At 41.0% G+C, this 14,648-nt stretch overlaps 1 protein-coding gene across 2 annotated transcripts in view; it reads left to right on the top strand.

Moving 5' to 3' along the window:
- Positions 1 to 7,353: 7,353 nt before the first annotated feature.
- Positions 7,354 to 14,648, top strand: part of TMEM45A (transmembrane protein 45A) — a 78,085-nt gene continuing 70,790 nt past the window's right edge. For both annotated transcript variants that reach the window (XM_077774910.1, XM_077774912.1), the window contains exon 1: positions 7,354 to 7,672. The gene's annotated coding sequence lies outside the window, so the exon portion shown is untranslated. The remainder of the gene's footprint in view (positions 7,673 to 14,648) is intronic.

Genomic DNA, 14,648 nt, shown 5'->3' with positions numbered 1-14,648 from the left:
CTTTGTCCTAGTAGCCTGCTGGAATGACCCAGTGAAGTTTGGGCACAATAAAAGTTTGTAATAAAAGAGTTGGAAATTCCAGAACTGCCTTGGCAGGGTATTGAAAAAGGGATCAGAGGGCTCAGGAAGTTGGGAATATTAGAGTGGATTTATTATATGAGACCGGAGGACCCATCCCTTGGTCATGTTTTCTAAGAAGGTCCAGGGGACACTCTATTCATAAGGTAATAAGGAATGCTCTAATAACAAAGTGTGACACTGGTGTCTTTGAGAAACTACCTTAGTCTAGGGGTGATGATAGATGCTGCCATGGTACTGGGCTTCCTGAAAGCAATGATGAGATTTTAGAATATGAGATTGTAGGTGAGACACCTACCATCACATACAAGGGTGGATTTAATGACGTAAGGCAAACAAGGTCAGAGTAACAAATATAGTGCCTTGACTGATAGAGATCTGTGGTGATGGCTAATAGACCATAGTGCTTTTATCAAAGAATGTAAAGGTTATGAAATTGTACCCTACATGTAAGCTAACACATTAGTCTGTTACAGTGTCATGAATGATGAAAAAGGACATGAGACTTCTGGGTCAGAGTGGAAGGACAGTTTACTATTCACAGTAATAATGGCAGCCAGAGTGTCAGCATTTGAGCTGGTTCTCAGAATCTCAAATTCTATACAATAAGAGACAGTTGATGTATGAACATAGAATGGGTTTCTGAGCTTAGAAAATCCCAGTATTTTATAATGGGTTGCAAGCAAACCATTTCTTTTTTTTAATGTTTGTTTGTTTATTTACAAATAGTTTATTGTTAAGTTGGTTTCCATATAACACCCAGTGCTCATCCTCACAAGCANAGTTTACATTCCCACCAACAGTGTAGGAGGGTGCGCATTTCTCCACATCCTCGCCAGCATCTAGAGTCCTCTGATTTGCAAGCAAACCATTTCAACCTCTGCCCTAAGAGGAGACATTTTCTTTATTATGCCCTCTGCTTTGGAAGGAGATGTTATTTCTATTTTCCAGAGCTGAGTGCTCTGCAAACATTCTTGAGAAGATAGTCTGGCAGAAAGGCTCTCAATACTTCTGCACATAAGACAACAGAAATGAGAGACACCCACGGAAGATTGTCTTCCAAACAATATCCATCTCTTGTTTCTATATCATCTTTACTTGGAGCTTATTTTCCCACAAGTATGCCACTTCATCAACCAATCTGATTAATCCATTGGATTTGTTATGGATAGCATTTAATTAAGGACAATAAGTGGATAACCATATTTACCATTATTGCTAAATTATTTACTAATATTGGATAGCAATAATTATCATTATTGATGGTAATTTAGTTACCATCAATAGGACTTCAAGCAGCTAGATTGACCTCAAACCCTGCCTCCCTCTCTGCCCAAGGTTCTGGATTCACCCGCTAAACAGATCCTATAAGCCATCATGGTAGACCTTAGAAAACAAAGTGTCTTTCTCTTTAAATTTCTGTGTTGATCTTTTCACTTGGTGCAAGGCATAACTCTAAATTCAGCAGGATATATTTATGATTTACAAACTCTGTCTTGGCCCATAAGGAGACAGTCTATCATCCTTAATAATCCTGACCTGAATGACTTTGAGGAACAAGACCACTTCAGCTACGGTAAGGGGTAAATTGTGCACCATTTTTTCTAATTGGATGACTGCCATTGTAGGGGAAGCTTCCAGCAAGTTCCACATGAATAATGAGTCATTGATCCTTTTGGGAAGCATCTCCAAGTAATAGTCTTCGTTTTAAGAGATCTTCTCCTTTGTCTGAGAGTTACGTGATCTGCTGGTAGTGGTTGTTTAAACACTTGCAGGTCTTTTGTGACAATTCTGAAGGTGCAACTCACTGTGTTTGCAGGGGGGAGGCAAGTTAGTGCCTGGCTTTCACATCAAGAAGTTCATTCATAGCGATGCACATGGTGTTCCTTGAAAGTCTAGGGTTGTTGACAATTGTTGGGAAGTCTCTGTTTAGGGAGGTCTATATCAGTGTGGAGTAGGGGGTATAGATTGGCAGTGCCTCCAATGTAGCACATGGTGAGCTGGTAAGCCTTAGGGTTCCCAGTTAAGTTAGAATAACTGAAGCTAGTCTCTGTTTTTATTTTACTTTTTAGATTGTTTAATGTTGGTTTATTTTTGAGCAAGAGAGTGACTGAGTGTGAGTAGGGGAGGGGCAGAGAAAGAGAGAGACACAGAATTGAAGCAGGTTCCAGGCTCTGAGCTGTCAGCACAGAGCCTAATGTGGGTCTTGAACTCACAGACTGCGAGATCATGACCTGAGCTGAAATCGGACATTCCACTGACTGAGTCACTCAGGTGCTCCACAAGTCTCTGTTTTTAGAAAGACCACCTAAGGGTAGTCAGTCCAACCTGTCCTTTTTGTCTATGCCACTAACTCAAAGGATGACTGTGAATGGGAGTGAAGAACCATTCAGAGGTGTTGACAGGTATTGTGTCAGGGCATTATAGGAGCTGGAGTCATCTCTTGTTTCCAATAGACTTTTGGGGAGGGTTGAATTGTGGTCTGGGCTGTCTGACAGGGAACGGCATATCTATCGTGTCATCTAAGATGCTTGCAACAGTTTGGGAGAGTTGCCTCATGGTCTTTTCCTTGGGGAGAAAGCCCCTAGGGGCAGTTCTGAAAGACAATGTATGATTAATGTTCCCATCCACTCCTCCCTATGTCCCAGGGTTTATGGTGTCCCTCCTTAGGGTTGTTGCTCTCCCTTTGTCTCTACAAAATCAGTGTCCATTCCAGTAACTATACCTCGCCTCTTTCCTAATTATATCCACTTCACACCCACATCTTTTGTTCAGAGAATCAGGTGCAAGAAAGACAAACGCATCTGAGTGAAACTTACAGAGAGATCCCTTATGTCCTCCAGTTGTGCCTGCATGGGCTTTTGTAGGAGGACTCAGTGAGCAGTGTATTCAACCAAGTGCTCATTATCCTTACGATCTAGGACCGTGTCAATCCAATAAGGGGTGGCTGAACCAGAATGAAATTTGAATCCTCTAGGCCCCCTTTTGGCCAGCCTGCACCTGGAAGGTATATCAACGTAGATGACCTAGTGTTGCCAGTAGGGAAAGAATGCAACATCATGCCCAAGAACGGCCAAGGCATAATTCTGAATTTTCAAAATACTTCTGTATAACCCTCCACCCCTTACCCAGAACAGTGGAAGCAGCCTAGAGGAGAGTATTCCTTTCTGGAGAAGAAAGGAATTTTTGCTCAGTGACCAAACTGCTTTACTAAGTTGACCAGAAGGAGGTGAGGGAGATAAAATAAAAGATATTTTTTAGAATAAGCTTTTTATTTTGTGATAATTGTAGATGCACATACTGTTGTAAGAAATAACAGAGATAGCTCATGCATCTTTTAACCAGTTTTCCTCAATGGTAACATTTTGCAAAATTATAGTACAGTATCACAAAAGCATGCCATGGATACAGTCTAGCTACAGACTAGCCCCTCACCACAGGATCTGTCATGTTGCCTTTTTACAGCCATGCTCATTTTCCTCCCCCTCCCACCTGCTTAACCGTTGACAGTCATGAATCTATTAACTGTTTCTATAATTTTGTCATTGCAAGGAGGTTATATAAATACAGTCACAATGTATACATGAAAAACATCCAGTCTTTTACATTAAGTGAATATTAGCTGCAGGAATTTGTAGAATAAATTGTGGACATTCCCCTCTATTCCTCCTTTTCTGAGCATTTTTATGATACTGACTTTTGTCAAATGTTTGTTCTGCATCGATTGTCATGTTTGTGTGATTTTTCTTCTTTAGACTGTTAATATCAAAGATTACACTAATTGATTTTTGGGTATCAAATAAGTCTCCCATCCTTGGGGGAAAACCCACTTGGTCATAGAGTATAATTATTTTTATATATTGTTAAATTCTATTTGGTAATATTTTGTTAAGGATTTTTGAATCCATATTCATGAGGGAAACGTGTCTGTAGTTTTTTTTGTGTGTGTTGTGTTTGTTTGGTATTGTGTCGCAGCAATACAGTCTTCACAAAGTGACTGCAGAAATGTTATCTCCTCTTTTATTTTGTGGAAGAGATTATGTAGAATTGGTGTTAATTCCTCCTGAAACATTTGGTAGATTTCTTCAGTGAGACCATCTGTGCCTGGAGATTTCTTTTTTGAAAATATTTGAACTATGAATTCAATTTCCTTAATAGTTATAGGGCTATTCAAATGATTTCATATTAGGTGAGTTATGGTCTTTTGTGTTTTTCAAGGAAACAGTCCATTACATTTAAGTCAAATTTATATGTGTAGAGTTGTTTGTAGGATTCCTTTATCGTCTTTTTGATGCCTGTAAGGTCTGTAGTGAGATCCTCTGTTTTGTTTCTGATATTGGTAATTGTATTTCTCTCTCTCTCTCTTCTTTTTATAACTTTGTCAGTCATGCTAGAAGTTTGTCCATTATATTGACCTTTTCAAAGGACAAACCCTTTGTTTTTACCTTAGTGTAACCTGGTAAGGGTAGGAGTCTAGGATTCCATTTGGCCTTTGCTGATGGTATTTTTTTTCTGTGGTATTTGGCTGGATTATAGTTGTTATGTCTAAACTTTTTTTTGTTGTTGTTGTTTTTGTTTTTTGTTTTTCTAGGCTTCCCTTCCTAATCTTTTGGCTAGAGAGAGCAGGTTTTTGTTGGGCTCAAAGTCTGGGCCAGTGAGACAGAAAGAAAACCCAGGGAACTCACCATCATGTCATTCTTTGTGTCCCTAGATTATTAGCCTGTCTACCTTCTTCTTGTAACCTTTCAAAGTCTTTCTATGTTTATTTATACAAGCATACCTTGGAGATATTGCTGGTATCCAGACTGGTTCCAGACCACTGCAATAAAGTGAGTCATATGAATTTTTTAGTTTTCCAGTGCATATAAAAGTTATATTTACACTACACAATAGTCTATAAAGTGTGCAATAGCATTATGTCTAAAAAATGCTGTACATACCTTAATTAAAAAGTTCTTTGCTGCTAAAAAATGCTATCATCTGAGCTTTCAGCAAGAGTAACCACTGATCACCAAAACAAATAAAATAATAATGAAAAAGTTTGAAATATTATATGAATTACCAGAGTGTGACAGAGAAACAATGTGAGTAAATGCTGTTGGAAAATGGTGCCACTAGACTTGCTCAACAGAAGTTTGCCAAAACTTCAATTTGAAAGAAATAAAATTATTTGAGAAGCACAATAAAAAAGGGTATGCCTGTGTATTAAGTCCGATTTCTAGTTGTACTAGCAGTGGAAATAGGGAAAATTATGTCTACTTCATCTTGCAAGCAGAATTCACCAGGAATGCTTTTTTCAAGTAGTTTTTGAGGGAACTCTCCCAATAGTTAATAATATCAGCTGCCTGTCAGTGGTGATGAGTGTGGAAGGGTGGTCACATACTTTAACTAATCCACCCACTGTTGTGTAGCTTTCTTGATAAAAGGTGCCCCATTGTCAGATTACAAATGTTCTAGAAAGCCAAACTCATGATTACTTTCAATAGCAAGCTTTTCTTTGTGGGTTTCCTTGTCTGCTGGAAGGATTGGATATTGTTAATCCACTCACATATCTTTTCACTTGGTGAACAAGGTCCTAAATTTTTGGAGTGTTTGTGGAGGTGTGATCACATTGTAATCAGGGCTACCTAAACTAAGGTGTTTGACTTGTCCACTGCGTCAGACACTGTAAGGGCCCCCCAAGATCCTTACCTCCTGGTTTTTAGGAACTACAGAGACTAGACACTAGGAAGTAAGGGCACCTGTTAGATGACATCCAGAAAGAAATTGGGAAAAAAATGAATGCTGCCAAAACCTGAGGGAGCTCAGAAGCAGGTTGTTTTCCAGTTGAGTGTTCCAATGAGAATGCAGCCTGTCAGACACCTTGACTGCAACCTTGTGAGACTCTACACAGGAAATCCAATTAACCCATGCCTCAGCTTCTGGCCCATAGAAACTGTGCAATAATAAATGCATGGTGTTCCAGGCTACTAAATCTGTGGTAATTTATTACATTGCAATAGATAACAAATATAACAACCATGAGGACAGCATCTGTGGTATGAAAGCTTTGGACATCAGAAGGTAGAGACATACACTCACCAAATTCTGACCTACTCACTCCTGGCAAATGGTAGGTAAGTCCATGATGGTAAGTACCCATGATGTAGTACCACAAGCATAACCTGGAGACCTTGATGACGTGCTAGAATAGACTTCTCTGCATCTTGGTAGCTTCATCTGAAAATGGAGATAATTGTAGCATTTACTTCACAAGATGGTTGTATGAATTATATATGATAATGTGGGTAAAGGTGTTGAGTACAAGGCCTGGAACCTTTCACGGTGTGTGGCCCAAATGAGTGTTGCTCTAGGCATTTTAATATTTCAGTGACATCACTTTTCTATCATATCCTTACATTATAACAGTAATTGATTTGCAGACCCCTCCCCACCCCAACTCATTAACCAACCAGTCAACCCCTACACGATTTCCCCAGGATCAAAGTATCATTTGGTGCTGTTCCAGCTAGATTCTCACAGAATGAGGCAAGATTTCCTGTTTTTCTACAACTACCATCACCTAGCAAAAAANCCAACGGCAGCCAAGTCTCCCAAAGCACTGCTGTGACTAAATCACTCCTATAACTGGGCTTCTCCGCAGAAACACTCACCTTTCATGTTAATAAGGACTTCAGTGAAGGATTCATTAACTTCCCTCGCGCCCTCCCTCCCCCGCCCCCCCAACAAAAGAATACTATCTCCAAGCAACAGGCTCTTGAATTTTATTATTCGCTCCCTGGAGAAACTGGGAAGTGTGAAGCCCTCAGGCCTGGCCTGAACGCCCTTTAGGGGCGTGGGCATCCCGGGGCCCCAGTCCATTCCACTCGGAAATGTAGGGGATTTAAGCCAACTCCGGCGCGCCTTAATTCCATCCCAAGAACAGACCGCAATTATTGAGTTTAAACAAACCAGCCTAAAGGCCTAAAAGCATGAGCATAACGCGAGCCGGGGCAAGAGTAAATCCTGGGTGCGCTGGAGCCCCTGAGGACCCCAGCCCCTCCCGGGCCCGCTGCCGCTGCTGAGTGCCACATCAGCGCCCGCGCTGCACTTCCAGGTTCCTATCGAGGATGGAGCGAGCTAGCCCGGCGGGCGGGGGCGGGCCCAGGCCTGCGAGAGTGGAGGCCTGGCTGGCCAATAGGCGGCAAGCAGGGAGTCGCGGCCACCAATGAGCTGGAGCTTCGGGGCAGTTGGGCCGCAGAGGCTTCCACGGGGGGTGAGTGGGGGGGACCAGATGAGGCACATCTGGACAGCTGCGCTGAGGAACTGTGCGGCCCCTTCGCGGGCGCGACGTCAGCGGAGCACGTCCCCCACGTCCTCTCCTGCTAGCCACTTACTATTACTCATATTCCCAAAGAAGCAACCGAGGATCCAGGCTTAAAACTTTTTTTCCCGGCTAATTGAGACCGGGCCAGATCCCATCCAGCGCACAGTTTAATTTTCATGGGGCTCTGGGATCAAAAGAACAGAAACAGCAACAACAAAAGCCCAGCCGCTGTCTGATTTAAAACTGGCCAAGTGAGAAAAATAGTGTTGAGTAAACAGACCGAGTTGGGTAAGTTTTGGAGACGTGCTGGGTATCTTATTTCTCCCGCTGTGATCTCTCTCCTGCGTCTTTTTTGCTGTTCTCATTATCTTCTCTTCCTCAGAGAGATGAAAATATCTTTCGCTGCCACAAACTGCACAGACCGTCGGCTTCCTTTTCTTTTGTTTTGTTAATAATTTAATTTTTTGGTTACTTGTGTGTTATTTTAAAATTTCCTAGGGAGAGAAGTTTAACTGGTGTCCTGTTTGTAAGCCTCTCCAAACATCAAAGCTGAATCTACTGTCAGATTTATTTTTCTCTTTTCTTTCTGTGAGAACAGAGTATACATTTGTAAAGCTGAAGTCTTTATCCATCCCCCATTACCCTGAGTGTTTTGATAGAAAATTGAGAAAGTTATCAGACTTATTCTGAACTAACAAAAATCTTTGCTTCTGTTAATTGGATGTTTAATATTAAGTGACTTAAATTCTGAATTATATAGGTAATTGCTGTTTCACTTACATGTATATGTAGTTGCAACCCAAATATATTTTTTCTATATTCTCCTATTCATAGTGGGAGGTCCAAATTCCTTTATGATAGTTAAAAAGCACATTAAATACATGACAGACAACTGTGTGCATCAGTAACTTTATAATTGTATGTTAATCCCATTATTCTATTGTTATGCCAAGAGACACAGACCAATCGAGACCACTGAAGCCAAATTAAGGGAGGCTTTATTGCTGGCCGGGACCGCACAGAGTTAACACAGAACTCTAAACATGTGGCCCTGAGTCCAAGGACTTAGGGCTTTTTATAATGAGCAAGCAGGCAAGTGGGCAGTACAGAAGGAGAAGTGAGTGGTTATTGTACAAAGACTACAGAGTGATAAAGAGAGCAGCCCTTATGCTGGTATGTAGGAAAACACTTGTTATTTTGAAGGTAAGGTTTAGGGTTGTAGGGGAGTTTTAAGGGAATAGCCATTATCTCAAGGACAAAGTATGCAAACTGTGTCATAAATAACCATTAGCAGGGGATATTAACCCTTTTTTTATTTGTTTTTTTTGTTTGTTTCTTATTTGTTTTTTTCCTTGCACCTGAGGATAGTCCCCTAGCTCTCTGAGTGCAGGCCCAGAAAGTAAACTCTGGGTCAAGATGGAAAGACTGATGCTAAACTCATGTGCAACATTCCCCACTGGCTTTTAGGTATATGAGTCAAATCATGGACTCATCCTCTTAGTTGAGTCTGTTGTAGGAAGACCTTAAGACCATTATATTTTCTTGCCGTGGTTAGGAGCTGCCATTTTTTGTATAGGGATCCATGAACATGTGCTGTGGTGAAGGCATACTGGCTGTCCATATAGATGTTGACAGTTTTTCCTTTCGCCAGCCTTAGTGCCTGAGTTAGGGCAATGAGTTTAACTTTTTGTGCTGAGCTCCTATGCCCTAGTGCCTGGGCCCAGACTACTGTTTCCTGATGATCAACTACTGCTGACCCTGCTCTTACAAATGGGTCCCAGATTAGAGGCAATCAATACCAACAGAATATCCTATCCATAAGAGGAAGGTGAGTGTGAACAGGAACCTCTCACTATTTTCCCAGCTTTCTGGGGTAAGCTCTGCCAATTCAATGGCAAATAATAAGGACAGTCTATCTTATCAGAATGGTGATTCTTCAAGCTTCTGGCATGTGTAGACCAGCCAGCTTCTGGGGTGTGGCTGGAGTAGGGCTGGAGATCCTAGGGGCTGGTGTCTTTTTGAGGGTCAGTTTAAGCAGGTTGACTGGACCTGGATCACTTCACCAGGTTGAGGGTTCTTCTGAGTTGGCCTACTTAACTCCAGAGTGATGGACCCATGGTGTGATACCTGAAACTTTAATAAGAGCTGAATCCTTTGCTTGGTCGAATATCTGTGAAGTCTATCTCCAAGTCTTTGAAAGGGGTGACCCTCATCCTTTAAATAAACTAGATATCTTGGGTTTATATAGGGTGGGTTTCTAGTAAATGTCAGATCAGGTTTAGGGAGGATATGGTTTGCATATTTAGAGATCCATCCTGTTGTTTAAATAATCATATACCCATTGGGTCTGCAGTCTTATTATCATCCCCACAGAATAACAAGCATAGATGATTGTGTATACATGACTACTATGACAATTTTTCTAATTAGACAAGTTGTCTAATTTAGGCAAACAGCAAACATTTAAAGACAACCAGAACTAGAATTTAACATCCATAATGGTGCATTGTTGAAACGTAGTTTTTCTCTCTAAAAACCCCCATTTCCAGAGATAGACAAATTGAGACTAATGCATTTGTAGAACAAGTCCAGTCTTAACAACCCTGGCCTAATTATTTACATAAGCCCAGCAAGAATAGCGATTGTTCATGAGGATCTTTCAAAGTCTACTTTGCTGGGACCTTTTATAAGGAATCTCTAGGTTGAACTCTTAGTAGCCTCTCCAGACCAGAAGCCAAGCCAGGTACTTCCCATCAGACAGGCCTGCAATACCTGTAGAATTGGGTGAATCCCTCTTCATGAGGTCCCCAAGATATCCTGAGGTTCCTGCACCTGCCAGCAAGTGACCTTCTTTACTCACCTGGGGAGACTGTTGGGAACTCTGTAATCAAGGTATCCAGCCAACATTTCCAAGGGCCTTTATGGCTCCATGTTTCATAAAGTCAACCTTAGTTCCTTAAAGCTATCTGGTCATATCTGAGTCTATGCGTGACTCTCAAATATGACATTCCAGTCAATGCCTTGGTAAAATAACCAGTATTTCCAATTGTGTCCTGTTACAAGATGAACAGATTCTTATCAGCCTTACGTAAACAATTGTAATTTCCATAAAAGAAAGAATATTCACTGGGAGTTTTTGAATTTTAGAGGGTTTAGGTAGAGAGAAAAGATAAATGCTTCAGTTTACAAATGAATACTATATGACATTTCTGTATATCATAGGTATCTTAAGAAAAAGTTTCCTTAATCTGGATAAGCAAACATTAGAGAACCAGCAATATTTCCAGCAAAAGTCACAAAACTATAATCTTCCTCAGTTTATTTAGTCCCATGTTTCTAATTCTTGTTCAGTTTGAATGCAGCTTTTTAGCTCTGGAAATTCTTACCCATTTAAGTATTAATCTTAAAGATTTATTATAAATCTCTTTGAAGAAGAAACACATTGTTTTGAGGGAATAAGAACAATTATCTCTGACAAAATCTCAGAAATGGACATTGTTAAAGATCTGATGAGAGTTCATTATCGTGCAACTGACAAAGAAATTCTGTTATTTCTGTGACACATAACACTCAAGTAATCAGAATATTAAGTGATAACCTTATAGCAAAACATTAAAACTTTAGGAATTGCATGTATATTTGGGCAATTACAGCATCTACCCATGCAATACAACCTAAGGTTTACCATGTATAACAGTGCTTTCCCAAGTAACTTAGGATCCCAAATAAAAGGGTCTGATTGATCAAGAGACTTCTTTTACCATTCAAATCTTGGGAAGTTTGTTAAAACCTTAGGAAGTTATAAAGCACATCTTAAATAGGATTACAGATCATTACAAATCTTAAAACTGTATTAATTCAACCAAAGTGGCAATAAAAGATCCTAAAGGCGAATGTATAGCATTATATAGTTGTGAGCAAAACCTAGCTCCTTTAACATTGAGAAGTTTTAACTAAACAATCAAAGACCTGATAAAGATGAAACTGGTTTCCTTGGCAGACAAAAGAGAAAACCTTCATTTACATTGTCTTACCAAGAGCAGATCACAATCCAAGAAAACTTTGTCTTTTGAACAAAGAGAAAAGCAGTGTTTCAACCTTATACCAGTGTATATTTAAAATTTCATTTATCTTAACCTTAGTCCATCTGAGCACACATAAAATTTCTTTCTAAAGAAATTTTACAAATTTTTTTGCTTTAAACTTTGTCACAAAGCCATTTCTCTCCAAACTACCAGTCTCATTTAGGACAAAATTACTTTCTTTTACCCTCAACAAAAATGTATTTCTATTCCTCATATCTTTTCTACATATCTCCCATTTGCCTACATACAGGGTTGCTTTTCTTATTTTTCATCAGTCTTAAGTACACTTAGGAATATTTTAACTGGTAGAAACCTTAGTCTCCCATAGTAATCAGTTGTGAACTCTATGTTATATTAGAAATTTTTAGATGCAAACTTATGAATCCATTAAGCACAAAGCATGTTTTTCGATAGTTCCAAATATCCTTAGTTTTTTTTTTGCAACAAGTGAGAAGCACAAACCTACATCTAGTAATTAGTAGTTTAGCTTCTTATCTCATTAGATAGCCAATGAATTCAATCTTAATTTATCATACAAGCAAAACTGTTTAATGTTTTAGGTTACCAGAGACTTTGAAAGCTATCTTAACAATTACCTGTGAAATCTATGAGACAGACAAAATTAACCATCATTTTAGGTCATCCTTTTGTTAACAAATTGGAACAAAGACAACAGGAGCTTATTTGACCTTCAGCAAATCTGGGTAGAATACAAGTTTGTTTCTTTTTTGCTTTTTTTTTAATGTTGATAAACACTGTTTATCTCAAACCAACAAACTTAAATTAACTTAAACAGTGAATACGTTTTACTTGAGTCCACATAAGTTACTTTGTTCCCCATAGTTAATTTTGACCTGGAAAGTTGGTGGGGAAATCTGACTTAGGTGGTCTTCAGTCTTCGCTCCTCAACATCTAGGGTAGGAGGAGGAGCTGATGTTGCCTGAGGGCTTGAGGAGTCAGTTATGCAGGCCGCCCCCACCCCCACCCATCCACCCAAGGAAGGGCAAAAGAGGAGAGGTGCCAGCAGAAGGCAGAGAAAGAGAATTCCCAGTTTTAAATTTTGTCAGCTCAGACAGAGGAGCAGACTTCAGGTTTCTTTTGTTTTATTTTTACCAGTGGAATTAGGCAGTTCATGTCAGTCCAGAGAAGACAGGGAATTTCCCTGAAACAAAAGGAGTTTCAGCAGCTGCTTGGGAATATTCCTTAAAGTCCCCATCCTGAGGTATACTAACCACAGTTGGCTCCAATTATAGCTGTTAGCTTGGGAAATGAATGAGAGAGAAGCCCTCACATCACTAGGCAGAGAAACACAGAGAGTTAACATCCCCTTCCATCTGATTTTATCTCTGCCAGACCAATAAGGTCTCCTTCTCGAGGTTCCTCCCAATATCAGCTGGGTTTGGGGGGACCTTTCTGATTCAGGCACTCATTTTTCCAGTGTCTCTGCTTGTTGCAGATAAATTGCACCCAAGGGGGAAGAGTTTGGGCAATCTCTAACAAGGACTTGATACAAGAACTGATCAAGGTAATCTGGGAATCTGGCTACAACATGCCAGATGCGGCGGATGGTTGGGACACCTAAGGTGCACTCTGAAGGGCGTCCTACACCAAAAGTGGGCCATTTTAATTTACATAATTCCATAGTCCCCCCAAAACCCCTTCTTTGCACAGTCCCAACCCCATAATGTTCCTATGAAGTGGTGTCGCAAAGACAGACAAAGGGATAGAGGTGCCCCCTCTAATGAAGAGACCAGTCAGATGCGCGTCTGGCCGTGTCCTGAAGGAACTTAGGTGATGCTTAGCTGTAGCAGTCTCAGCTTTGTGACTTACAATCAGCAACTATTCCAGTGCTGCCATAGACTATGCTGTTCAACACGGAATCACAGACGGGCCCACTCAAACTCCGTAGGCTTTTGGGGACCTTTAGGGTGCCCACCCGTGGAGCCACAGAATTGAACCCAGCAGGCAAGCCAGACTGAGTCACACACCGAGGTTATTACATTCCCTCCTACAGAATTTCTACAGATGAGACTGTTGGAGTCTCTGGGGAGTGATTAGCTCCCCCTTCCACCACTGTGGGTGGGCCAGACAGAATTGGAGCCCTGTAACAGAGAGACATCTGAAGTCTCTGGGGAGTATTCAGGTCCCCCTTCCACTGCCATGGGTGGGCCGGGTTGGGCGCCATACCAGAATTCCTACAGATGAGACTAAAAATAATTACAATGACAACAGGACGAAACAGGTACAAAAGTGGCCACAAAACAGGTTTACAGGTTTACTGATGGGCCTATCTGACATCTCGGTGTGGCCCTGGGACAGGAAGTAGTGCTGCATCCAGTCTTCCACTTAATCCCCAAGACAGAACCACATGCGCATTCAGAATTCAGATGATAAACCGACTTACCTCCGGAGGTTTAGACAGGCGACTCCCACAGATTAACTGGGGCCATTTTTGGGGCAGCGGAATGATATAGTGTTTCCCTGGGTCCAGGACGTCTTCAGGAGCTGGGGAGGGTGCAGGCGTCTCCTGTTTTGCCCTGGAAGAGGACAGGAACCTGGAGGTCTGGGGTCTCCGAAATCTCACTGGGGCCTCCAAAATGTTATACCGAGAGACACAGAGACCAATCGAGACCACTGAGCCAAATTAAGGGAGTCTTTATTACTGGCCGGGACCACACAGAGTTAACACAGAACTCTAAACGTGTGGCCCCGAGTCCAAGGACTTAGGGCTTTTTATAACAAGCAAGCAGGCAAGTGGGCAGTACAGAAGCAGACTTGAGTGGTTATGGTACAAAGACTACAGAGTGAGAAAGAGAGCGGCCCTTATCCTGGTATGTAGGAAAACACTTGTTATTTTGAAGGTAAGGTTTAGGGTTGTAGGGGAGTTTTAAGGGAATAGCCATTATCTCAAGGACAAAGTATGCAAACTGTGTCATAAATAACCATTAGCAGGGGATATTAACCCTTGTCTTCTTATTTGTTTTTTTCCTTGCACCTGAGGATAGTCTCATGGCTCTCTGAGTGCAGGCCCAGAAAGTAAACTCTGGGCCACGATGGAAGGACTGACGCTAAATTCATGTACAACACTATCAAAACAATATTTAGATTGACTGTTAGATGTGTATGCCTGCAGATAGTTGTGGTATATATTTCAGGATTTAGCAATGGAAATGATGGCA

Source organism: Crocuta crocuta, unplaced genomic scaffold, assembly GCF_008692635.1.
Source record: "Crocuta crocuta isolate KB4526 unplaced genomic scaffold, BGI_CrCroc_1.0 scaffold6, whole genome shotgun sequence".
In the NCBI taxonomy this organism is placed as follows: Eukaryota; Metazoa; Chordata; class Mammalia; order Carnivora; family Hyaenidae; genus Crocuta; species Crocuta crocuta.
The sequence above is the reverse complement of the archived record's forward strand: the minus strand, read 5'-3'. Positions and strand labels throughout refer to the sequence as shown.